The sequence below is a fragment of the Stegodyphus dumicola genome, chromosome 12 (genome assembly GCF_044657685.1).
Source record: "Stegodyphus dumicola isolate Sdum_Otavi_A_Nest chromosome 12, ASM4465768v1".
NCBI lineage: Eukaryota > Metazoa > Arthropoda > Arachnida > Araneae > Eresidae > Stegodyphus > Stegodyphus dumicola.
In genome coordinates this window covers 7,458,123-7,483,639 of record NC_140779.1, presented here as the reverse complement: position 1 = coordinate 7,483,639, position 25,517 = coordinate 7,458,123, and positions in this window count along the sequence as shown.

Sequence of the window (25,517 nt, the reverse complement as noted above, 5' to 3'; positions counted from 1 at the left end):
CTATTCTCAAAGGCTTCTAATGCTTGTTCCAGTGCATGTCATTCCGTTCATGCACAATTCATGATTGAAAATGATTCATCACGTCAAAACAACATACTATTATAGACCATGGACCTTTTACGAGATATACTAACCCAGTGGGCGGGGCGCGCGTCACCGACATGTCGGCAAGAGTAGGGACGATCTGGTTTATTTTAACACTGAAACCTATGGCGTTTGTATCACATAACTCTTTTTAATTATTAAATGTTATACATCGTATAGTGATGAGATTATGAAAGCCACAGTTTCTTCCAAATAGGATTTAATATATCTCATTAAAGCACATTTTACTGCATTTTGCGCAATTTTTTCAAGCGTAGTTCTTGTATAAATATCTTTAGATAAAACGGTAAAACTCTAAGCACAAAATTTATGAACTTAATTTTGCGTACAAATAACGTATTATTAAATAAGACTGATAGTACGTGATGCTTTGAAATAAATAAGGTAAAATTAAACAAGATCTGATAATTTTCTTAAAACTTTAATGATCATCAGTGTAATAAAGGGGAAGGAAACGTAAAATAAAATCAAGAAGCACTCAGACTTTATATTACGCCCAAAAGGAACTTTTTTTTTAACGTTTTGTGTGTTACCTACATTTATTGATATCATGTTCGTCGCCTGTAAACCATATACATTTGAAAACAGCATATCTTTAGAATTTCCGCACTGGAGATAAAACTGTTATTTTCTGTACAGTGCTCGCTCTGAACTCGTTGAGTTTTTTAATCAAAAATTCGTTAAAGTTTTACTAAATATGAAATAGATTAAAACAAATTCGAAATTCGACCGTCCAGATGCCCACGTTCGGGTGGAGGATTACATTATTCAAAATTTGATGGCTCTAGATACCGTCGTTTTTTGTCACAGTGCGAGAAACATACATGTATTCATGCAGATTCTACATTATTTAATATCTTCACATATAATACAGGGCGATAATATTTGGTAACAACAATTTGCAAGGAGACACGGACACTTATCGTAAAACAGCGCAAAATGCCGCTTCGAAACTAACAGCCTTTCTAGGCTACTGCCGCTTTGAAATAATAAACTAAATTAACAGTAAATAAAAAAATCTTATTCAGAACTAAAAATAAATTTTAAAAAATAATCACTATAAAATACATGCAAAATTAATTATTACGGTTAAATACAATTTTAATATTAGAATTAAATGTATAAAAATTTTTAAGGAGTCAAATGTGTTTATCAGTATGATGCATTATTAAATATAATTGAAATAAAATTCCTTGATAGAAATAGTGCTATAATACTCATCTATAATTTTAAAAAAGCAGCACAATTTAGAATTTTAAACAAAACTTTCAAAATTTCGTTTTAAAATATTTTATTATTTTTTACTTATTTACACCAATACAAAGCATGAAAATTGCTTGTTTGAAATTTTCTATTAGTTCAGATTTAAAATATTATTTTCTAAAAGTAGTAGTTACAAATTTCCCTACAGCATAGGAAAAGCTAAAAATATATCCAGTCCTGAAAGCATGCAATAGCTTTATAATTATTTGGAATGTTAATTATGCTTCATAAATATGCTAAATTTTTAAAAATCAATCTCAATTTCAAAAATTCAATTTCAAAAAATTCAATTCAATTTCAACCAGCTTTTTCTTGACAATTATACACGCTGCAATAGGGAACCACTGTTAAATTTCAGCAAGTCGTCCCTACTCCTCCGGATGTGATCAAGGTGACAACCGGGAACGCCTCAGACGAGGGAGAAAACCCATTTCGCTTAGTCTATTTCTTATAAGGTTCATGTTATAGACACACATACATATTGCATATATTTCGGCTTTCAACTAATCATATATATTTATAAGGAAAGGTATGTAAATCAAAGTAGTATTTTTATTTATTCAAAACTCAAATAAACTACTCAAAACAAAGTAAAAGCGTTACTAAACAAATCATAATTAAAATGTTATTTAGAATGTACTCTGCGGGCAGGAGAAATACCTAATAATACCTAATAATAAAGTTAAATAACTTTAACGATTTATTTATTAACAAACTGAAGGATTTCAAAGCGAGCCATGGCAACGCTGTACAGAAAAAAAGAAATTTATCTCCAGAGCGCGAGACACTGTATCGTAAATGCTAAGATATGCTCCATTTCAAATTATTTTGCGATATTGCTGTTGAACTGAATTGTATGGTTTAAGTGCGAAGAACGTGATATTTAATAAATAAAGGTAACACACAAAATGTTAAAGAAACGCCCCTTTGGACGTAATTTAAAATCTGAAACCTTTCAGATTTTTTTTTTGTGTTTTTTTCCCCGCAGTGTGCATATGTGATGCAAAACAAATTGTCCAACGGATTCGGGATCGGTCAAAATAGATATTTTCGCTGAAATAGGATACCCGGAAATTCTTCGAAATTACCATATTTCTTTCACTTTGTACGAGAACGCAAAAGATTTCTTGCAGCGAAAAGGGCATGTGAGTGCTTGCTACAAAATATATTTCAGTTAAAATAACTATATATTCTTACACTGCAAGTTCTACAAATGTTTTCCCTTGCCAAAAATCGTTTCTAAAAGAAAATATTTGTTTCAAATCCAGGCAAAGAAATATTTGTCTCAATGACATTTTCTCCGTTTGAATCCTGACTGGTGACGTCATCAAAAATCACTCCTGACATAAGTTTATTGATTTTCACATTAGGAGACTTAATCTGTCATTCCGCAGCTATGAAGGAGAAGAAGAAGAAAAATAAAAAAAAAAAAATATTTCAATTGCTAAATAAGAGACCTTGTGCTCAGAGCGGTAAATTCATTTTTCTTTTCTTTTTCCGACTTGCATATTACCTCTAACCGTACCAACCCGGCACCTCTCATAAATGAATGATGAGTTCGCGATCAGGTCCAGACTCATTACTCTCGCAGCTATAAAAAGCTCGAGTGAATTATATAATAATCGTACTTTCTCTTTGCCTTGTAAGTCTTCATAAAGAAATAAAGAACTAAAACTATGAGAACATTTTCGCTAGGAATGAAAGAATAAAATTTCTTTCTGTTTCTAGTTTAACACTGTTTCAATTTAGTAAAAAAAATTATACGTGGACTCTACAATGACGTCCTTGTACGGCTGTTAAATTAAAGACATTTTTGGCTGCACTTTATTTAAACTTCTTTCCTTCGATTATTCTAACTTAATCAACCCACCCTCGAACGCAAGTTGAAAATGACATCAAAAACTGGAAGATTTGAAATTAAATATCTCGGTCAATTTTTATCCTACAGGAGTCAAATTTCTTGTGTTTATGTTTCTTCATAAACTACTTGGATCGTACAGAAGTGATTGACACAACGGCTCTTTAAACGAAACTATTAAACTATGGGAAGAAAAAACAAGTGAAACAGACACAAGGGGACGTAAGCTACTCATAATGCATACATGAAAGCTGGCGGCAAACGAACGGTGTAAATCAGCGTCCGTTCCTTTCGCCGTTGTTACTGAGGGAGTGGATGCGATGATGGTAAAGGTGATTATTAGGTTAGGTTAGGTTATTTAATTACGGCAAAGCCTTGAGGACTATCTGCCTAAGGGGAGAGATGCCTTCGTGGAGGACGTTCTAAGGGAAACTGGCTCTTATACACGTTACACATGGAGAAAACCGAAAACGCCTGGTAAAATACACACATGTCCATAAATTAAGGATAATGCAAAATCAGGCTGAGAAAGAGTTAGAAGCAAAACAAATTTGACTTTTTTGTTAAGCTTATTTATTAAACAAAATGTAGACGATGCAATACAGTCCGTACAACGCCTAGGCATGCTGAGGTTTAAATTATCGATCTGATCTTGGGGGATATTACACCACTCAAAAAGCAATGCTCTCCGAAGTTCCGGTAGACATGTAGGAGGAGGTTGACGGGCTGCAACGCGTCGGCCAAACATGTCCCACACGTGCTCTACTGAATTCAAGTTCGGTGAGAATACTGGCCGGTCCATACGGGTGCTATCCTCCGATTGAAGGCATTCGCTTACGATGTTTGCACGGTGAGGACGTACGTTGTCATCCATAAACGTTCTCATCATTGTTGATAATTCTATAACCGTTGCATGCAAATTAACCAAAGGCATAAGATTCTTAACCGGAACATAAGAAGAGCATAGTTCAATCACTAAATCCATAAACACAAATTGTGCGCCCATGGCGCAACGAAACAAACGTACATGTTGTTCCAGAATGACGTCCCGATAGATTTGGCTTGCCAAGGTTCCAATTTGAACATGCAGGTCCCCAAACGAGCATTCCTGCACCACCGTAACGGTGTCGTTGAATGATGTTTTCTTGGTGATAACGAGTACCTGGAGAAAACCGAAAACGCCTGGTAAAATACACACATGTCCATAAATTAAGGATAATGCAAAATCAGGCTGAGAAAGAGTTAGAAGCAAAACAAATTTGACATTTTTGTTAAGCTTATTTATTAAACAAAATGTAGACGATGCAATACAGTCCGTACAACGCCTAGGCATGCTGAGGTTCAAATTATCGATCTGATCTTGGGGGACATTACACCACTCAAAAAGCAATGCTCTCCGAACTTCCGGTAGACATGTAGGAGGAGGTTGACGGGATGCAACTCGTCGGCTAAGCATGTCCCCTACGTGCTCTACTGGAGTCAAGTCCGGTGAGAATGCTGGCCAGTCCATACGGGTGATATTCTCCGATTGAAGGCATTCGCTTACGATGTTTGCACTTTGAGGACGGGCGTTCTCATCCATAAACACAAATTGTGCGCCCATGGCGCCCCGAAACAAACGTACATGTTGTTCGAGAATGATGTCCCCATAGATTTAGCTTGTCATGGTTCCAATTTGAACATGCAGGTCAGTTCTGGAACCCAGAATAATTCCACACCAAACGAGCACTCCTGGAAAACCGTAACGGTGTCGTTCAATGATGTTTTCTTGGTGGTAATGGGTACCTGGAGCTCTCCATATGAAAGTCCGGCGAGAATCAGATTGCGGGCTAAACCTGGACTCGTCGGAAAACATCACACAAGCCTACTGTTGCGGTGTCCACAATGCATGCTCTCTACTCTAGGGTAACCGGAGGCGACAGTGACTTGTATTAAGTGGAACGCATCTGTCAGGTCTACGAGCATATAGACCAATTAGCCCTAAGCATCTGTACACGGTCTGCCTTGAAATTGTCGTACCAGTGGCTGAAGAGACCTGACGAGACAGGTCTGAGGCTGTGCTTCGCCTGTTTCTTTTGGCAGTAACAGCCAAATACCGGTCCTCATTCGGCGTTGTAACTCTGGGGCGACCTGTGCTGTAACGTCTACTCACATTACCATCATCTTGGAATCGTTGCCAAAGCCTGGAGATGTCACTCTGGGCAATTCCAAGTTCGTCTGATACTTCCAGTTGGGTACGCCCACATTCCAGACGGCCGATAATTCTACCACGTAAAAAATCATCCAAATGCGTCCTTTGTGTCATAACTATTCGGTTATTGCACTGAAATGCTTATAAAGCGTCTGCGAACAATTTTACTTCTTTGCCTGTATTCCTTATATATTACTCTCTTACAATCTCGTCATTGTGACGTACCATCGGTGTCATCTGGTTACTTCCTGAAATTTGCATATGATTCTTGAAGATGTGTGTAGTTATTTTACAGGTGATATATTTATTTTAGAGTTTGATTTCCGCGTGACTCCGAATTATCCTTAATTTATGGACATGAGTGTATGAAATATATCATAAAACAAATTCCAAATATGGGTTTCCAGATTCCCGTATTCGGTTGGAGACGTACGTTATACAGAATGGGATGGCTCTAGGTGGGTTGTCTTATCACAATGCGAGAAATATACATGCATTCATGCAGATTATTCATTTTTTTATTTTTTTTAAATATATTACAGGGCGATAATATTGGTTTGCAAGAATTTGAAAGTGAAAGGTCTTTTATGGTAAAACGCCGCAAAATGCCAAAACAAAATTAATATCTCTCCTGGACCAACGAAAATAAATACCTGAAGACAACTTATGCTTCAGTAGCCTTTGTCTTATTATAAGTAAGTGTTTCCTTCCATACGGGCGGCCGATCGGTCAAGTCGCTGAACACTGGTAGTTTGGTCCGAGGTTCTGATCCCACGAACGGGCTGGCTGCATGGGTGTTTTCGTGGTTTTCCCCATGTGTAACGTTTATAGGAGCCAGTTTACCTTAGAATGTCCTCCACGAAGGAATCCCTTCCCTTAGGCAGATAGTCCTGGAGCTTTGCCGTAATTAAATAACCTAACCTAACGTAACCTTCCATAGAAAGAGTATAAAAATGTCACCGTTAATGAGAAATAAGAATGGAGATGAAAACTGTCTAGATTTATTATTTTAGAATACTCTTGTCTCCTAAAATGAATTTAATGATAATGTGACCCTTTCAGGGGGGCAAGCAGAGATGCTCTAACATCCTTTACTTTCTAGAATTCGAATAATGCCGTATAGCACATGCTGAAATTAATCATTTTAAAGTCTATGTTACGTATTCACTCTAAACGACATTCAGAATGAACAGATGTAGTGCGCTAAAGATGAGTGTAGAAGTGAAATTCAATTGGAAAACTGAAAACGGATAACATAGTTTCCGTGAACACATATGTCTGTCCGTCATTATATATCTTACACCCTCATTTGCTCTCATACTATAAATGAATTTATATACTTATTTTATAAAATTTGTTAGCTAATATAACAGTCTTCTTCTGTTTGAAATTTTATTTTTGCAATTATATTAGCCAATTTTTTTTTCAATTTTATATAAGTTTTCAATCATGATTACTTATTATAAATAGTGTTGCACGCGTAGGAGTTCGTAATACAATGAATGCACAGTTCGATAAAAGAATAATAAAATTTATTTTTATCAAAAGAAATATTTTAGAACTCTGGAATTTTCCACGGAAGTAATTCTACAAATGTTCGCAGTCCCCCACAGTATAATCAGTAATTACACTTAGAACTACTGAGAACGTTAAACACAACGCAATGCAAAGAGCATCTAAAGAGAAAGCCAAGTCGGATATCTTAGTTCACGAGGAACTAAACAACTTGCACCAAGAGTAACTAAGAAACAGAGAGCAAATGCTCTCTCTTTTGCCTTAAATAGTTTTCAACCTGCCACGAGATATTTCTAGTTTTTTCTGCTTCTCGAAATTACTGGAAAGCAATACGAGGGTGGAATTAAGGTTACAGCTAACATAGTGTTCAATGACATTTATTCAGCTGCAGTACATATTATGGAGATACAGGGACCGAACCAAGATATCGCCAAATTTGGCGATAAAATAGGTAGCAAAAAACTTTGTCAACTTGACAATATCTCGCCAAATTGCCGAGATTCCCATTTACTCAATGTTAAATGCACATGCCTCTGTATTCTTATTTTTCATGCATATTTTCTCTCTAGATTTTCACTAGGTTCTTAGACATTTTATCATAGACAAAGTAGCAAAGAACATTATATAGTGATTATAAACCACTATCAGAAAAATACTACATTGCAATTTGGCTTGAAAATACTGGATGAAAACGAGGGCGGGAACAAGGCCGAAAGGAGAATGCCTTGTTATTTTACAGAACTAAAGTAGTGCCCTGCTCAAGGTAAATGATAAAAGTTAAGCGATTATTGCAAATTTGGCGACAAAATGAGTCGCGAAAACCAATGTTAGCTTGGCGATGTCTCGCCAAGTTACGGAGATACCCGTTTATTCAATGTTAAATGCACTCGCTCATGTATTCTTATTTTTCCGCAAAACTTCCTTTAAAAATTCATCTCTCACTTCATTACACAAAACAGTACAAAAATTTTACTTGTAAATTTTCTAAAATTACCTATCCGAAGCACAAAATTCGAAACAATATGTTTCATTAAATTTGCGTGTAGCTAATCGTTATAAAATTTCTAGAATATCATTTTCTAGTTAACTATTATCTTAAAATGTGTATAATTTTTTCATAATTAAATTTAAGGCATACAGTGGTGGCCAAAATTCTGGACACATTTGGAAATTTTTATGTTGTTGAACTTTCTATGCTTATAGAAAACGTTACGTTTCACAAAATACAAACTTGTATATATCATTTTAAAAAGAATTTATTACTGAATTCAATACAAAACACAAAATTCAATTATTTGCCTCATTCCGACAAGAGTTTTCAAACGGTGCCACAAATTTTCGGTAGGATTGAGGTCAGGACTGTTTCCTGGCCATGACTTTGTACGAAACCGCATCGACGTTTTATTGAGCTGACAAGAGTTTTAGGCTCTTCTTTCGTTATTGCATGCTGCCAGGAAACAATTATAGTCTCAATTGGTTCCCCTTTATTTGATGGGCGCCTCATTCGGATAAGAGTTTCAAACGGTGCCTCAAATTTTCGATAGGATTGAGGTCAGGACTCAATGTATTTTATGGCATTCAGTGTCCCATCGATGACATGAAGGCTACCAATACCATCTGCTGACATGCATGACCAAATAACACTAACACACAGTTGCTTGAATACAGTTAGGATGTAGCTCTTCTATTCTACGTCTTACATATTTTCGCCCATTACTACCGAATAACGATATCTTAGTTTCATCACTCCATATAACGTGTGACCACTGATCATCTGTCCAATTAATGTGTTCCTTTGCCCAATGTAGCCTTTTTTTTTCGTTGCTAAAGATTAAGATAAGGCTTTTTTCGTGGAGTTCTCCCTCTCAGTCCAACATTTTTTAATCTTCTTCTGATTGTTCTTGAACTGACAGAAAGACCAGCATCATTCAGATCACTTCTGAAGGCCGCTGATGACATTTTTCTATCTTCGAGGCATAGTCTTTTTCTTCTTCTGTCATCAATAGATGTGGTGCACCTTTTAAGGCCTTTTCCTTCTTTGTTTTTTACTGAATTTGTCTCCTGATATCGTAAACAAAACTTTAGGACAACAGATGTAGTCACTGAACCACCCACCTGTCTTGCAATTTCAGGATAGGAAAGACTGCTTTCTCGCAACACAATAATATTACATCTCTTTCTAGGTGTCCAATCTACTCTTTTATTTGATGTCATTGCTTCCTGACTAAATATTAAAAATTTTTACAAAAAATCCTACTTGTAATCGCAGTGTATAAGAAGCAGGTCCTTCTACAGAACAAAGCAAAATAATGAATTGTTTCAAGTGTAAACATGATGTCAGCTTACTGGCTGTTACTAACATATGATTGGTTCTCAGAACGAGAACAGGGATTGACCAGGAAAGCTAGACATTACAAACCACTTCATAACTGTGTTTTTTATTTATATTAAATTACATATAACTTTTTTGTATTGCAAATAATTGAGTTTTGTGTTTTGTATTGAATTCCGTAATAAATTCTCTTTAAAATGATATATACAAGTTTGCATTTTGCGAAACGTAACAAATTCTATAAGCATACAAAGTTCAAAAACATAAAAATTTCCAAAAGTTTCCGCAATTTTGACCACCACTGTATTAAGACCCAGTAACTATATTTAATAAAATTCTTTACGTATTTGCGTATTACTAGTTTTCCTACAGGATATCTATGGTGTTTATCTTATCTATAAAATGTAATGCACTTAGAAACGATAGTGGTAGATATTTAAATATAAGCTCTGGTAAATCTTAGACTGAGTACATAGTCCAACGTAAAATATTTTAAAGAATTTATATGCGACAAGTCTTGTCAATTATTCGCTGGGCTTGGAAATGTTCCTTTCTATGCAATTATCATTTTCTCCTCATGCGAGCTGCACAATGTTTCCTTTTCATGCTCTGTTTTGCAAGTAAATTTCTGCGGATATTAATCTTAACCGTCCACTTTCTGGGCCATTTTTAATTTCATTTAGCATCGAGATTCTGGTTAATATTTAAACTAATTTGCATTTTAATTACCGAAATTACTCCATTCTCATTAGGTGAATTGCTCTCTTGAAGATTTTTAAATCTCCATTCATTGGCTGTAGCGCGCGGCTTTAAAGATTTGCCTCAGATATGGATATAAATTCTGTGTGTTAGTTTGTTTCACAATCAAAAATACGAACTCGGAAGTAAGGGGAAAAAAGTTAGTTCTTTAAAATATTTCGAGACCAATCCGACTTGCTTAGTACTCTCCAAGATGAAAAATATTAACCAATGGAGTCGGCGAAGCATTAATAATAGTTAAGTAATTCTAGAGAAAGAGAGAGAGAGTGCAATTTGGGAAATTGCTTCTGTTAACGAAGGAGCTAATGCTGTGGTAGAAACCCTAATCCCACTTCCCGAGTCCTTTAATTACTCTATCTCTAATTGTTCAAGAGATGGAGAACAAAGTAAAAGGTAATTTAATGGGAACTCAACTTAGTGGAATAAGTTCGTCTTTAAATACAGACTTCATTTTATGAATTCGAATTTCAAGCTTAGTTATATCTTTCCCGAACCCGAGATGGGATTCTAAAACGAGAGCGGCCGTTTGCGACTGGCAATCGAAATTGCTGGGAGATGGCTTTCTGCGGAAGTTAGAGTGGATTACGGAAGGTCCTCTTTCTTCTTCCCAAACAGATTAAAGGAATGTCTCATCTAGATTCTCGTCCTGTCGATACTGGATGGAGTATGTATGACTTTGTTTAAAGTCTGGATTATGATCGTAGCTTGACGTTTTAACCCGAGAGAGGTCGCTCAACGATAATTGCTGTAGACTGAGGTATACAGAGGCTGTTCGCACATTTTTTATACGATTTTGGTAAGCGGTAATAAAAACGCGTTTGCTGCCGAAGAAGTAATTGCAATTGTACTGTGTTTTTAAAAGTCAAAATTATCGTCTGTGGCTTGAAAGTTTTGTATTTATTCAAAATGGCGAATTTAAAAAGCAATGGTTCGAAGGCCACATTGACGCTCTTTCCGAAGAGAAATATGCATACTCCGTTATCCAAAAACGATGTGAGAGTCCTGGGTTTGTGATATCTAAAGTGCCGATAGGTAATATCATCAAAAAAAAAGGAAAAAACGTCAAATTGGAGCCTCAAGCGGGACGAAAATTCCAAACAAGTATCCAAGGAAAAAACGGACATCTTCGACTATTGCAAAGGTACGTTGATTAATGTTAAAAGAAAATCCCCGTAATCAAAGGACAGTTGCAAAATTATTACAATGCTCGGTGTCCACTGTAAACAAAATGATAAAAGTTGATTTAAATCTTAAGAAAGCGAAAAAACGCTATGTGCATCGTCTTCTTCCAAAGCATATCGTTCAGCGCTGGACACGCTGCATAATTCTACATGAGAAACTCTTATCCAAAAAAAAAATGGAAAACAATTGTCACAATAGATGAAGCATGGGTGTATTTAAATGATTGTAAGAAAAAAAGAGCCATTTATTATTATAAAAGGGGAGAAAAAATTTAAGTGCATGGTTCAAATAATCGAAAGAAAGTTTTTCTAAGGGATTCATGATTGTTGCTTGTTTTTCTTATAATGGCAAATTAAAAATAAAGAGAGTGCAAAAATGTTCAAGATTAACTCAAAATACTATCAAAAACATATTTTATCGCCAATTTTTCTGAATGAAATACCATCGCTTTAACCACAGTGCCATCCATCTGTGAGTCTCCGTCAGGACAAAGCTAGCAATCACACATCAAAATCCACTGTCAATTTCCTAAAAGAAATGGAACAAAAAACTGGTATCAAGACCATACCCTTCACTGGTATCCCTACTAAATCTGCCGATGTGTCACCTATGAATTTTTTTGCTTTCGGACTTTTAAAACCTGCATTACCCAAACGTTCTTCCAAAACCCTAACAGGGCTCTGGAAAGCTGTTCGGGAGGAATAGGATAAAATACCCTTTCTGCCACTTCAAAAGGCATTATTATCCTGGAAATTGAGGTCTCGGAAGATAGTTCAGAATAAGGGATGTCAAATAGAACCTTTAAAACACAAGAATTTTATGTAATTTAGTTTTGTGAATACAATATACATTGTCTAAAAAATGTATGAACAGCCTCTGCAGTTGAATATACAAAATTGGGTTCAAGAAGGTGTGTTCAACTTTACTTTCCTTAAATTATCCCACGCGCTTGAAATACAGGAGAAAAGTTTGTTGTTATATTGAAGAAACAAAATATGAAGGGTACACCATATGACTTCCTTATATGGAATGTTAAATCATACGCACTTTTTGCTGCATTTCATTTAAACTTATTTCGCCGGATTTCAGCAGAGATATATTTCTAATTCAATTAACTCAGTTCTCACTTCGCCAGAAGGCAAAAATTCAAAAACCTTCAAAATATCTTTATTAAAAATTGGAAAATATTGAAAATTATAAAATACCAAATACATGTAAAACAATTTTAAAAAAATTCTTTTGCAATTAAAATCAGATTTTCTATACTAAACAAACGATTCGTCTAGAAATCGAAAGTTGAATTTTGGTCACACTCGGCAAAAAAACACTGAAGGTGCAGAAATTGTATTTACGTTTCTGCTAAGTTCCAAATGTAAACAAATTATGGCTATTATGGTAAACAAAAATCAAGCTTACCTTCACTTAAACAACTTTTAAATTGTTGATAATGCTAGAACTATCGCATGCAGATTAACTAAAGGCATAAAAATCTTAACCGAAAGATAAGAACAACATAATTCAATCATATTTATAGCGCAAAAAGTGCGCAATTTACCAATGTGTAAGAATAGAATAAAAAAATTGAGCTCATTAAGCTGATTAAGAGTGGGATTAAATACACTCATGTCCATAAATTAAGCATAATGCAAAATCAGGCAAAGGAAGTGTTAGAACCAAAACAAATTTGACTTATTTGTAAAGCTTATTTATTAAACAAAAGGAAAAGAGCAGAAAAAGATGCTATATATTTGATATTATTAAACAAATAAGTGATTTTTTCTCCCTGGAGCAAATTTCAAAAAAAAAAAAAATCATTTACAAAAAACCAATATTACATGGTTGGTATGATTGTTAACACATTGTATGTCTCCCAGACGATGCAATACAGTCCGTACAACGCCTAGGCATGCTAAGTATAAAATTATCGATCTGATCTTGGGGGATATTACACCACTCAAAAAGCAATGCTCTCCGAAGTTCCGGTAGACATGTAGGAGGAGGTTGACGGACTGCAACTCGTCGGCCAAGCATGTCCCACACGTGCTCTACTGGATTTAAGTCCGCTGAGAATGCTGGCTAGTCCATACGGGTGATATCCTCCGTTTGAAGGCATTCGCGTACGATGTTTGCACGGTGAGGATGGGCGTTGTCATCCATAAACACAAATTGTGCGCCCATGGCGCACCGAAACAAACGTACATGTTGTTCCAGAATGACGTCCCGATAGAATTGGCTTGTCGTGGTTACAATTTGAACATGCAGGTCAGTTCTGGAACCCAGAATAATTCTACCCCAAACAAGCACTCCTGCACCACCGTAACGGTGTCGCTCAATGATGTTTTCTTGGTGGTAACGGGTACCTGGAACTGTCCATATGAAAGTCCGGCAAGAATCAGACTGCAAGCTAAACCTGGACTCGTCGGAAAACATCACACAAGCCCACTGTTGCGGTGTCCACAATGCATGCTCTCTACTCAGGCTAAGCGCAGGCGACAGTGTGTTGCAGTAAGTGGAACGCATCTGGCAGGTCTACGAGCATACAGACCAATCTGCCCTAAGCGTCTGTACACGGTCTGCCTTGAAATTGTCGTAACACTGGCTGAAAAGAGCTGACGAGACAGGTCTGAGGCTGTGCTCCGCCTGTTTCGTTTGGCAGTAACTGCCAAACACCGGTCCTCATTCGGCGTTGTAACTCCGGGGCGTCCTGAGCTGTAACATCTACTCACATTACCATCATCTTGGAATCGTTGCCAAAGCCTGGAGATGACACTCTGGGCAATTCCAAGTTCGTCTGATACTTCCAGTTGGATACGCCCACATTCCAGACGGCCGATAATTCTACCACGTAAAAAATCTTTCAAATGCGTCCTTTGTGTCATAACTATTCGGTTATTGTATTGAAATGCTTATAAAGCGCCTGCGAACAATTATACTTCTTTGCCTGTAGTCCTTATATATCACTCTCTTACACTCTCGTCATTGTGACGTACCGTCGGTGTCATCTGGTTACTTCCTTAAATTTGCATATGATTCTTGAAAATGTGTGTAGTGATTTTACGGGTGATATATTTATTTCAGAGTTCGATTTCCGCGTGACTCCGAATTATCCTTAATTTATAGACATGAGTGTATATATATTTGATATCCGTTCGTTCAACACAGCCACCAGAGGGCCTCATCTATGCGCCTACACTGAGAGAGAAGTGAAAGAGAAGGATGACAGATAGACAGACATTCATCCCTCGCGAAGGTGGTAAGAACTGTGTCCACGAGAAGGTGGTAATTATAGAACTGTAGGTTTTCGCGCGGAGGTGGCATAATTAAGTGAGCGCGAGCGGGCGCCACGCTGCTATTTTAAAAAATATGTAAAAGTGATGATGCCAAATTGTGTTTGTATAAACGGCACCGTGATTCGATTCTACATGTACCTTTCTCTGTTATTTTCATTAAATGTCTGTGATGTGGAAAACGCTGGAATTATTATTTACCTTAGGATAGCATGTTCAACTTCACTACCATATATATATATATATATATATATATATATATACGTTTGGTGCGTCCAGTTGCAATCAAAAAGACAATTGCCCAACTGCATATTATAGCAGTCATATATACAAAATTTTAACATTATGAGGCTACTCATTTTTGAGTTATGCAAGATATATTCATACTTACATACGAACGCGTGAAAAAATCTCTTCTGAATCCGTTCTAAATCAGTTTTGTAATTCGCTTAGTAAAAAGAGTCCTTTATTCTGCCCTTACGTACAGATGTCATGCAAATGCATCGTTAAGGTGACTCATACACCTTAAACCCCTCATGATCTTCGAATATGTGACTAGTGTAAGAATTGGGATATTTTATTTATTTTAAAAGCAATTACTTCCAACATTTTACAGCTGACTTCATGATATAGCTGCTTTGGTAACTAGTAACCAGAAAGTTTGAGTTGCCACAAATAGTTTTATAATTTAATCTGCTTTGTGGCAAAACTTTTCGTCATGTTTTCAGTTTGCGCGCATGATATTTTAAAAATGGCTAATGGTACATACTTGAAATTAGATGGAATTCTTTATATGGGTACTATTTTCTAACTGAACCCAAAATCTGGTGAATATTTCAATATTAAAAAAATTATGTACGAAAACATTACAGATTTTTTTAATAAGATACGTTTTATATACTCAACTCCAAATAAAATAAAAAATTAATACGAAATTCTTAGAATTTTTGGTTCACAGTATTTTTCAAATGTTATAAAAGTTATATATTAAATATAGAATTAAATTATGCAACAGAATGTTTTAAACTGTGCGCGCAAGGTGGAAACATGACGAAAAATGTTGTCACAAAGCGGATTAAATTGTAAAACTATTTGTGGCAACACAAACTTTCTGATGACTATTTCAGAAAGCAGCTATATTATGTAGTCAGCTGTAAAAACTTGGGAGTATTTACTTTTAAAATAAATAAGGTATCCCAATTTTTGCAACAGTCACATATTCGAAGATTTTATGGGATTTAAGGTGTATGAGTCCTCTTAAACTCCATTCGGTAGCGGTCAAAATAAATATTTTCGTTGAAATATGGTACGCGGAATTTTTCGCGTTTATAATACTACTTTACTTCGTACAAGGCAGTAAAAATAGTAAAAATAACAGCGTAAAAGACTCGGTTAATTTACGTATTAACCATACAAGCTGTTGTTTATATGAAGTATGCTTTTTATAAAATTTAACATTCCTATATATAAATGGAAATTTTTTTCAAATAATTTCAAATTTGAATATGAATTTATTGCATAAAGCACATAAGTAAAGAAGAGAAATTTAAGAATTATAAGATATGCAAGAATTTTAATAAATTAATTGATAAGACTGTTATATGTAAATTATTGACCCACTTAATTTTTTGATATGTTAGATAGAATCTGTTCGTACATTTTTTTTATACGAATTTTATTGAAAACTGCATTCTGCTTCCCTGCGGGAAAATACTTCTTAGGCTCAACAAGACTGTGGGTTTTGATAAAGAAAATTAGCTTGTGTTTCGCTTTATTTCGTGTATAGAAAAATTCATTGTTTTTTCCCACAGAACATTAATTTCATTAAGTTAAATGACAGACCAATAAATGCTTTGGTTTCAGTATTTTCCACGTTTTTGAAATTACTGTTTACTAAAGAAAATTCCATGTTGTATTGTTTAAGGTGTTTAGAACAATGGCACATTTCTCTGAAAAATGGCATATATTTAGTTCATAACTTAACACCTATTCAATGATAAAACCTTTGGTAGAACACAAAAATCTGAATAAAATGGTGATTTCGGATTTTTGCATTTCCAAATTCTCTACACTTGTACCTTTCTAAAAATACCATTCTTTGATCTCTTTGAAAATTAGAACTGTAAAAAATCTCGTTTGAATTTGTCATCGAATGCTTTGATAAATGAAGATTTTTACGTAAAAACGCGTTTTTCTCCAAACGTGAAATTTTATACTCGATGTACCTTTCCTCAGGAACTACTGTTCCCAGGTATCTAAAACTCTTACGCCTTATTTTATAGGTTTCCTAATATTTACTGAAATGAGCTTTTTGTGATAAACTAAGAAAACAAAATAAAAAATTTTTTTGTGTGAGGAAAGTGCTAAATTTTACTATGCCTAACAAAATATTCTCTAAATTACTCTAAAATTATAAATGTTTGAAAAGCTTCTTTCAGTATAATTCGATAGGTATACTTTAATTACACAAAAAAAATCCAAGCGTGTATCTACTGTAGATTTTGAGAAAAAGTACATCAAAAACGGCCACTTTAGCATTATCGTATAGGGGTTTCTGATACCCCTTAAGTTCTTAAATTTCCAATACGCTTCTTGCTGATGCTATAACAAGTTAAGGATGGGTTGTAGCTTATTCGTTTCCTCTACCGACCACTAACCCTCAACCGTTACGTTTGCAGTAATGGCAGATTTTCTTTATTAGCTTAAACTGTCTAAGGGGCCCACCAGCGACCGAGCGCTAAAGTCGCTGAACACTGGTAGTTCGGTCCGAGGTTCGAATCCCGCGAACGGGCTGGCTGTATGGGTGCTTTCGTAGTTTTCCCTACGTGTAACGTGTATACGAGACAGTTTCTTTAGAAAGTCCTTCACGAAGGTATCCTTTCCCTTCGGCAGATAGCCCTCGAGGCTTTGCCGTAATTAAATAACCTAACCTAATCTTAAACTGTCTATGGAAGTAAGACACACAAATGTAAAGTAAAGGAATTAAAATAAAAACAAAACATTTAAGGAATTAAAAATACGAAAGGTTTCAGATTTTAAATTACGTCCAAAGGGGCGTTTTTTTAACATTTTGCGTGTTACCTTTATTTATTAACTATCACGTTTTTCGAACTTAAACCATAAAATTCAGTTCAATAGCAATATCGCAAAATAATTTTAAATTCAGCTTATCCTTTAAGAAGGTGCGATACAGAGTCTCGCCGCGCTGGTGATAAAAATGTTTTTACTGTACAACGCTGCCATGGCTCGCTCTGAAATCCTTGAGTTTGTTAATCAAAAGTTCGTTAACGTTTTACAATATAGGAAATCGATAATAAACAATTCCAAATTTCAAATTTGGGCTTCCAGATGCCCATGTTTGCAGGAGGATTACGTCATTCAAATCTAGATGGCTCTAGGTACCGTTGCTTTATTATACTGCGAGAAATATACATACATTTATGCAGATTCTCCATTATTTAATTTCTTCAAATATAATACAGGGCGACAATATTGTGTGGCAACAGTTTGAAAAGTGAAACGGCCGTTCAGAGTGATACGACGTAAAATCGCAAAACGGAAACAATAGTCCCTGAGGGATAAAGCCCTTTTGGACTAAAAAATAATTAACATTACTGTTTTGGATATCGCAGATAAGCAAATTGTTTTTTTCTTGAACATTTAAATAAAAGTAATAAATGTGTGTAGTCTAATTTCACATCTCACAAACTCAAATATCAAAAAATCTGTAGCAATAAGAAATGTCATTAGGGAAATGAAGTATCAAAATACAATTCAAACCATTCAATAATCTTTATTAAAACTTTTACCGTTAAAAAATCTAATTTCGGCGTTTCCGACAGTGATCTATTTATTATGTTCCTCAGTCGTTCGAAATTAATATTTCCTAAAGCAGCTTCAGAAGTAAAACATTAAAAAAACCAGATAAAGTAAAGTAGCCAAATGTGCCAGAAATTCTATTTTTGCAACGTATCAAATATTGCAGCTTAAAAGTAACAATTACGCAAAGTAATAACTGCGCAGCAAATCCTCTCTCTCCGTGGATATGTTTACCCAGAGTTGAGAAAGTGCCAATACCGGACCACACCAACTGGTGTGTTTGTCTTAAAGTGCGCCTGTGTGCATAGGGTTGGATGTGTTTGCGTGAGACCCTGGGGTGAAGGATCACATACGAGGCGTGTGACGTTCTCATACCCGGCGGAGAAATATGACATGCGGTGGAAAATTAGTGCAATTAAGTTCCCCTTCGAATTGCAGCACGTGCGGCAACTCTCACCACATAGGCGGTGGAGGTTAATGATTAGATCAGGATTAAATTCGACCCCACTGACGTCCAGGGCGCGGTATTGAAACCACATACTGAGTGATTTAGGGAAGAGTTTTGGAGATGATAACTAATGATTTGCGTATTTAATTCGATGTTGTTGTGTTGTTTATTGCGCATTAAGGCTAGAACTTTCGAAATGAAGACGATCACTCTGCTTTTTTAAGGATTTTAACGGAAGCTTTGCTTTAAACACAAAAGGTAGCGTGATAAACATCATTTGAACGCACCTATCGCGAACTACTAATGATAACCTCAGATGTTGTTGATAGATTTGCACAAAACATAAATATTTCTGTAGCTGTGCACCTATAAATAGAGACGAATATTCATTTTTTATGCCTCTTCCCATCTAGTTTACTGTTCATCGCAAAGTCTAAAAAATCACTTAAGTAAAACATCCTTGAATATAACTACATTGATTTCATATGGAATTTTGTATTCTTGTAGAAGAACACAATTACGTATTTATATCTGTTGTTTGTAATAGACTTTTACTAAACCAACGTATGCACGCGCACTATGTCACTAGTGATACAAATCAGCACACTCAAAATTATTAACGTCTCACAACAGCGATTTTTGATTTATTATTAACACTCGAAGTAAAATGTTATTGTTTTCACTAAGGAAAATTTTGTGAAAATTTTGTCTAAATTTGTTTTTTATAAGATATAAAGTCTTATATTTATCTTGAGTATCATAAATTTTCAAATCTCATTAGAGTAAAAAAGTGAATAATTCGAGATTGGTCCCTATTTCTAGTATTTTGCAAGAAATGCAGTAAACTTTAATATCATTTTGCATTAAATTGTTTAAATTTTAATATAATTTTTCAATAAATTGTAATATTATTTTGCAGTAAAGATTAATATTATTTTACAGTAAATTTTAGTATTATTTTATAAAATTTTAATACTATTTGCATAAAACTGATTATATTGCATTAAATTATTTAAATTAATTTTAATATTATTTTGCAATAAATTTTTGTATTATTTTATAATAAATTTTAAGAATATTTTACAATAAAATTGGATCATATTTTGCATTAAATTACTTAAATTAATTTTGATATTATTTTGATATTTTTTATTTGTGCATTTCCGATGCAGTGTAGAAATAAGCACTCACGATTTTGAAATTAAAATAATTGTATACTTAGTTTAAATTTTATTTTCAACTACAGTATGGATTCGGTTTTAGAATAAGGTTAAAATATGTATTCTTTTCGTAAAAGGTAAAGGGACATAATATGTGTAACTATGCCAGAAATACACATCTTTTTCTTCTGTTTACCAAATAAAAGCTGATTAAAAAGGTCAGAGTTCAGTTGAATAGTGTTAGTACGATTCCAATTTTGTTCCCTATAAATAGGACATCTGAGATGTCGTGATATCCCTCTTGTATAACATAAGTAGAAACCATCTTGACACAGAAAGTTCTCGCATGCTCTATCGCAATGGGAAAACTACACAACTATTTGCATTGTTTGCTATTTTCCCTTTTATGCGTTTCGAATGTTGTGTCTGGCTGCCTCTTCTCAGTACTGAAACTTTCAAAACAATACTACCTACGATGCATATGAAAAAACAAGTACTTGGAATACAAGTAATTGATACCACAACTCGAGTAGTTCAAGTAATTGGTACCACAACTCGATTTTTCTTAAGACAACGTTCTTATCAAAGTTTAAACGCAATTCTTTTAAATAAATATTTTGTGATTTAGGTTAAAATAACACGCCAAACAACGATTAATTTAGAAGTCAAACAACAAAAATCAGCATTATATTCGCAAATTTTCCAGGACTACTATCGATGGTTTTACCGAACTATCATCCTCAGCTGCCAAAGTGGAAATGAACATATGCACTGTTTATTTGCACTTTGGCAGCTGAGGGTGGTGGTACGGTACCTAGTTCGGTAAAACAATCGTAACTAATCCTAAAAATGTGCGAATATAACGCTGATTTTTGTTGTTTGATTTCTAAATAATTATTTTTTGGGGGGTTTTGATAAGGCAGCAACGATATAATATCCTGAAATTCTTGGAATGAGACTGATCTAATCGGTTGCAAGTAACAGGAAACTGTTGTAAATGCCAACAATAGAATACCCGGAATATTATTTAACTTTTCTTTGCGTAAAATTGTGCAAACTGTCACCATATGATGATGTTGAACCTAAGGGAAACATCGTACTGGCTTTGTATACATCATGGCGGTAACATTTCTTGCAATCTGGATTAATATTTGTGAATTAAAATATTGATTTTTAATTCTTTTAATACTCCCAAGAATATTCTTGACCTTCTTGGAGAAGTCTTTTCAATATTTGTTTGGTTTTGAGTGAGGATGTAATGGATTAGTCTCTCAAACTAAACCATTTTGTTTTCATCGTAAGAGAATTTGTTTCGTAAACTTTTCATTATAGAAATTAATTGGAATTAGATTTAGCAAAATATCACCAGGTTATGTCCATGAGAGTACACTAATAACGCTAGAAGGATTATGGTTCTATACAATATCACTTAACAGCAAAGGAATAGATCACTATATTTTCTGGCCCACCAGCGGCCGAGCGGTAAAGTCGCTGAACTCTGGTAGTTCGGTCCGAGGTTCGAATCCCGCGAACGGGCTGGCTGCATGGGCGTTTTGTGGTTTTCCCCATGTGTAACGTGTATACGAGCCAGTTTCCCTTATAAAGTCCTCCACGAAGGCATCCCTCCTCTTAGGCAGATTGCCCTCGAGGCTTTGCCATAATTACACACACACACACACACTATATTTTCTGATAGATGATCTTAAATTATCGATAGATGTATAAGGCATTTTCCCCTCTTTTCCGCATGTCTTCGTGGTATAATTGGAAATATACTCTACGCGTATACGAGAGGTCCAGGGTTCGACATCCCGCGAGGGCACTGCACATTTTTTACACCTCCTGATTCCATATAACCTAATCACAAGTGGCCCCCGAACTAAACTATGTAAACTATTCCTCCGAACTGGATGATAATTCGCCATCACCAAGATTTGGTGATTGGGTGCCCTGTTTCACTAGTCGCCCTTTAAAAGGGGGAGAATATAAGTTATTTTGTTCCTCCATTCCGTATGCCTTCGGGGTGTAACTGGAAGCAAACTTCACACGGAGTTCCCGTCTTCAGCATCAAAACCCTTAGTGACTCCGTAGTGGTGCCTGAACGGAACCTTGGCGGACGATAATTCGTTACCGCCAATATTTGGCGATTGAGTCCTCTCATTCCCATTAGCATTTTAAAAGGGGGAGTATATAAAGTATTTTCTCCCTCCTTTCCACATGCCTACGTGATGTAACTTTAAACACACTCGAGGCATATTTGAGAGGCCCGGAGTTCCGGTCCCGAAAAAAGCCTACACATTTTTCTCGCCTTCAACATAAAAAACCTTAATGACTGTACAGAGGTATTGCATTTGTTTTTGTGTTTGACAATACGAAAATCTAAAAAAATAATTTTTTTTTATGTATCATATTTAGATAAACGTGACTACCAGTTTTCATCGATTTAATATCATTGTAATTTTCTATAAATGAAAAGGAGAGAAATATTGCCTGATTGCACGCTATCCTGTACAGAAGCGATGTTTATTCATGAATTGTGGATATCTTTAAAGTAATGTTTCATTTTCATGCATTGGAACGCACAAGTAAATATTTTTTCATTATAAAAAGGGAAATTTGATTTCGATTTAGTTTACGTATATCAAATGCATTTAAGAATATGTATATCTGTTTACAAAAAGATGTAATCATTTTATCCCTTCTCCCGTTTCATTTGATGAGGATACAAGTTTAAGTACTTTTCAGGAATTGGATAAATATCTGATTGCAAATCATAATAAGTTTTCTTTCATTTCTTTTCATATGAAATCAGGTTAATATGCAAGACCGCACACTACGTATGCGAGGTATTATCCATAATAATTTTTATATGCAATGTACAGTGGTGGCCAAAATTGTGGACACTTTTGGAAATTTTTATGTTTTTGAAATTTGTATGCTTATAGAAAACGTTACGTTTCACAAAATGCAAACTTGTATATATCATTTTAAAGAGAATTTATGACTCAATTCAATACAAAACACAAAATTCATTTATTTGCAATACAAAAAAAGTTAAACGATAATAGTTATCGATATACATTATATAGTGGATGATTGCAAAGAGTTATCAGTACTTAGTAGGGTACCCTTTATTTTTGATTACAGCTTCACATCGACGTTTCATTGAGCTGACAAGAGTTTTAAGCTCTTCTTTCGTTATTACATGTTGCTAGGAAACAATTATAGTCTCAATTGGTTCCCTTTTATTTGATGGGCGCCTCATTCGGATAAGAGTTTCAAACGGTGCCACAAATTTTCGATAGGATTGAGGTCAGGACTGTTTCCTGGCCGTGACAATACTCTTTGTACGAAACCACTCTTTCGATATTTTGGCCTTGTGGCAAGGAGCAGAATCCTGCTGAAAAATAAACGAAGCATTGTTGGGAAAGAGATCTCTGATGGAAGGTAGAAGTTTTGGTTCTAGAATAGTGTCAATGTATTTTCTGGCATTCAGTGTCCCATCGATGAGATGAAGGCGACCAATACCATCTGCTGACATGCATGACCAAATCATAACACTAATTGGGTTCTTCACAGTTGCTTGAATGTAGTCAGGATGTAGCTCATATCCTATTCTACGTCTTACATATTTTCGCCCATCACTACCGAATAACGATATCTTAGTTTCATCACTTCATATAATTTGTGACCACTGATCATCTGTCCAATTAATAAGTTCCATTGCTCACTGTAGTCTTTTTCTTCGTTGCTGAAAATTAGGATAAGGCTTTTTTCGTGGAATTCTACCTCTCAGTTCAACATCTGTTAACCTTCTCCCGATTGTTCTTGAACTGACAGAAACACCAGCATCATTCAGATCACTTCTGATGGCCACTGATGACATTTTTCTATCTTGGAGACAAAGTCCATTCATTCTTCTGTCATCAATAGATGTGGTGCACATTTTAAGGCCTTTTCCTTCTTTGTTTTTTATTGAATTTGTCTCCTGATATCGTAAACAAAACTTTCGTACTCCAGACGTAGTCACTGAACCACCCACCTGTCTCGCAATTTCAGCATAATAAAGACCACTTTCTCGTAGCACAATAATATTACATCTCTTTCTAGGTGTCCAATCTACTCTTATATTTGATGTCATTGCTTCTTGACTAAATATTAAAAATTTTTGCAAAAATTCCTACTTGTAATTGCAGTGTATAATAACAGGTCCTCCTTCTACAGAACAAAGCAAAATGATGAATTGTTTCAAGTGTAAACATGATGTCTGCTTCTGGCAGTTACTAACATTTGATTGGTTCTCAGAACAAGAACAGTGATTGGCCAGGAAAGCTAGACATTACAAACCACTTCATAACTGTGTTTTTGTTTTTATATTAAAGTACATGTAACTTTTTTGTATTGCAAATAATTGAATTTTGTGTTTTGTATTGAATTCAGTAATAAATTCTTTTTAAAATGATATATACAAGTTTGCATTTTGCGAAACGTAACATTTTCTATAAGCATACAAAGTTCAAAAACATAAAAATTTCCAAAAGTGTCCACAATTTTGCCCACCACTGTATGTTATCCCAAATAATACAAAATAATGCCTCAAACATTTTTTGTAAACACAATTTATGCTTTAGAACATGTAATATAAAAAAAGTTGTTTTTAAAGTCAATTCCTAGTTAGGTCAACAAAGGAAAATTTTATTTTAGTTACTTTTAATTAACATTAATAATAATTTTTCGTTTCTAATTTATGAAGCTGATGGTGATCTATAATTTCTCATTCTATCCATCTCATGCAGTGCTTCATTATTGCAAGGAACCTTCCCAGTGAGTTTCGAGCAGTCCAGTTCTTCAATTAACATTTCATCTAATAATTTCTCACGACTCAAGACGACATATGCTTGATCTGCTTCAAAAAGTATAATATTAATGGATTATTAATCATCGCTTGCGTTGTGTTGTAGTTCTTTTTCGCATTCTCTTTTTGAGATGCAATTGACATTTTAAAGGGTTATATTTTAAACATACAGTTAGTCACAAAAGTCTGCGTACGGACTAAATTTTAAATTTAAAAAACACTTACAGCATAGAAAAATGTATTTTAATTATTGCATTTTTTTTCTTCCATTAGCTAAAATTGTAAGCTTAAATAAAAAGTAAATAATATCAGTGTAATACTTTTTACTTTTTTTCAAAAATATATTTTGTCAAAAGAAACTCACAAATTCCCGCCAATAAATCTGCGTACACTTTTTAAAAAAGCAAAATATAAGTTTTTTACATTACTTCAATACATTATAGGATATCTTTTATTCTTCAAATATTGCAGACGTCTGGGCATTGACGGAACTAGTTTTTCAGTGTCATGCGACGTAAATTTCGCCCATTCTTCCTGCAATTGACTAATTAGCTCATTTCGTGACGTAATATTGTGTTTTCGAATTCGTTTCTCCAATTTTGCCCGCAAATGTTCGACTGTATTGACGTCTGGTGACTGTGGAGGAGTACGCAACTGTCTTGGAGTGTGATAGAGGAGATATTCTTCACAATTTTAGCTGTATGCTTCGGGTCGGTGTCCTGTTGTAAAATAAAGGTATTAGA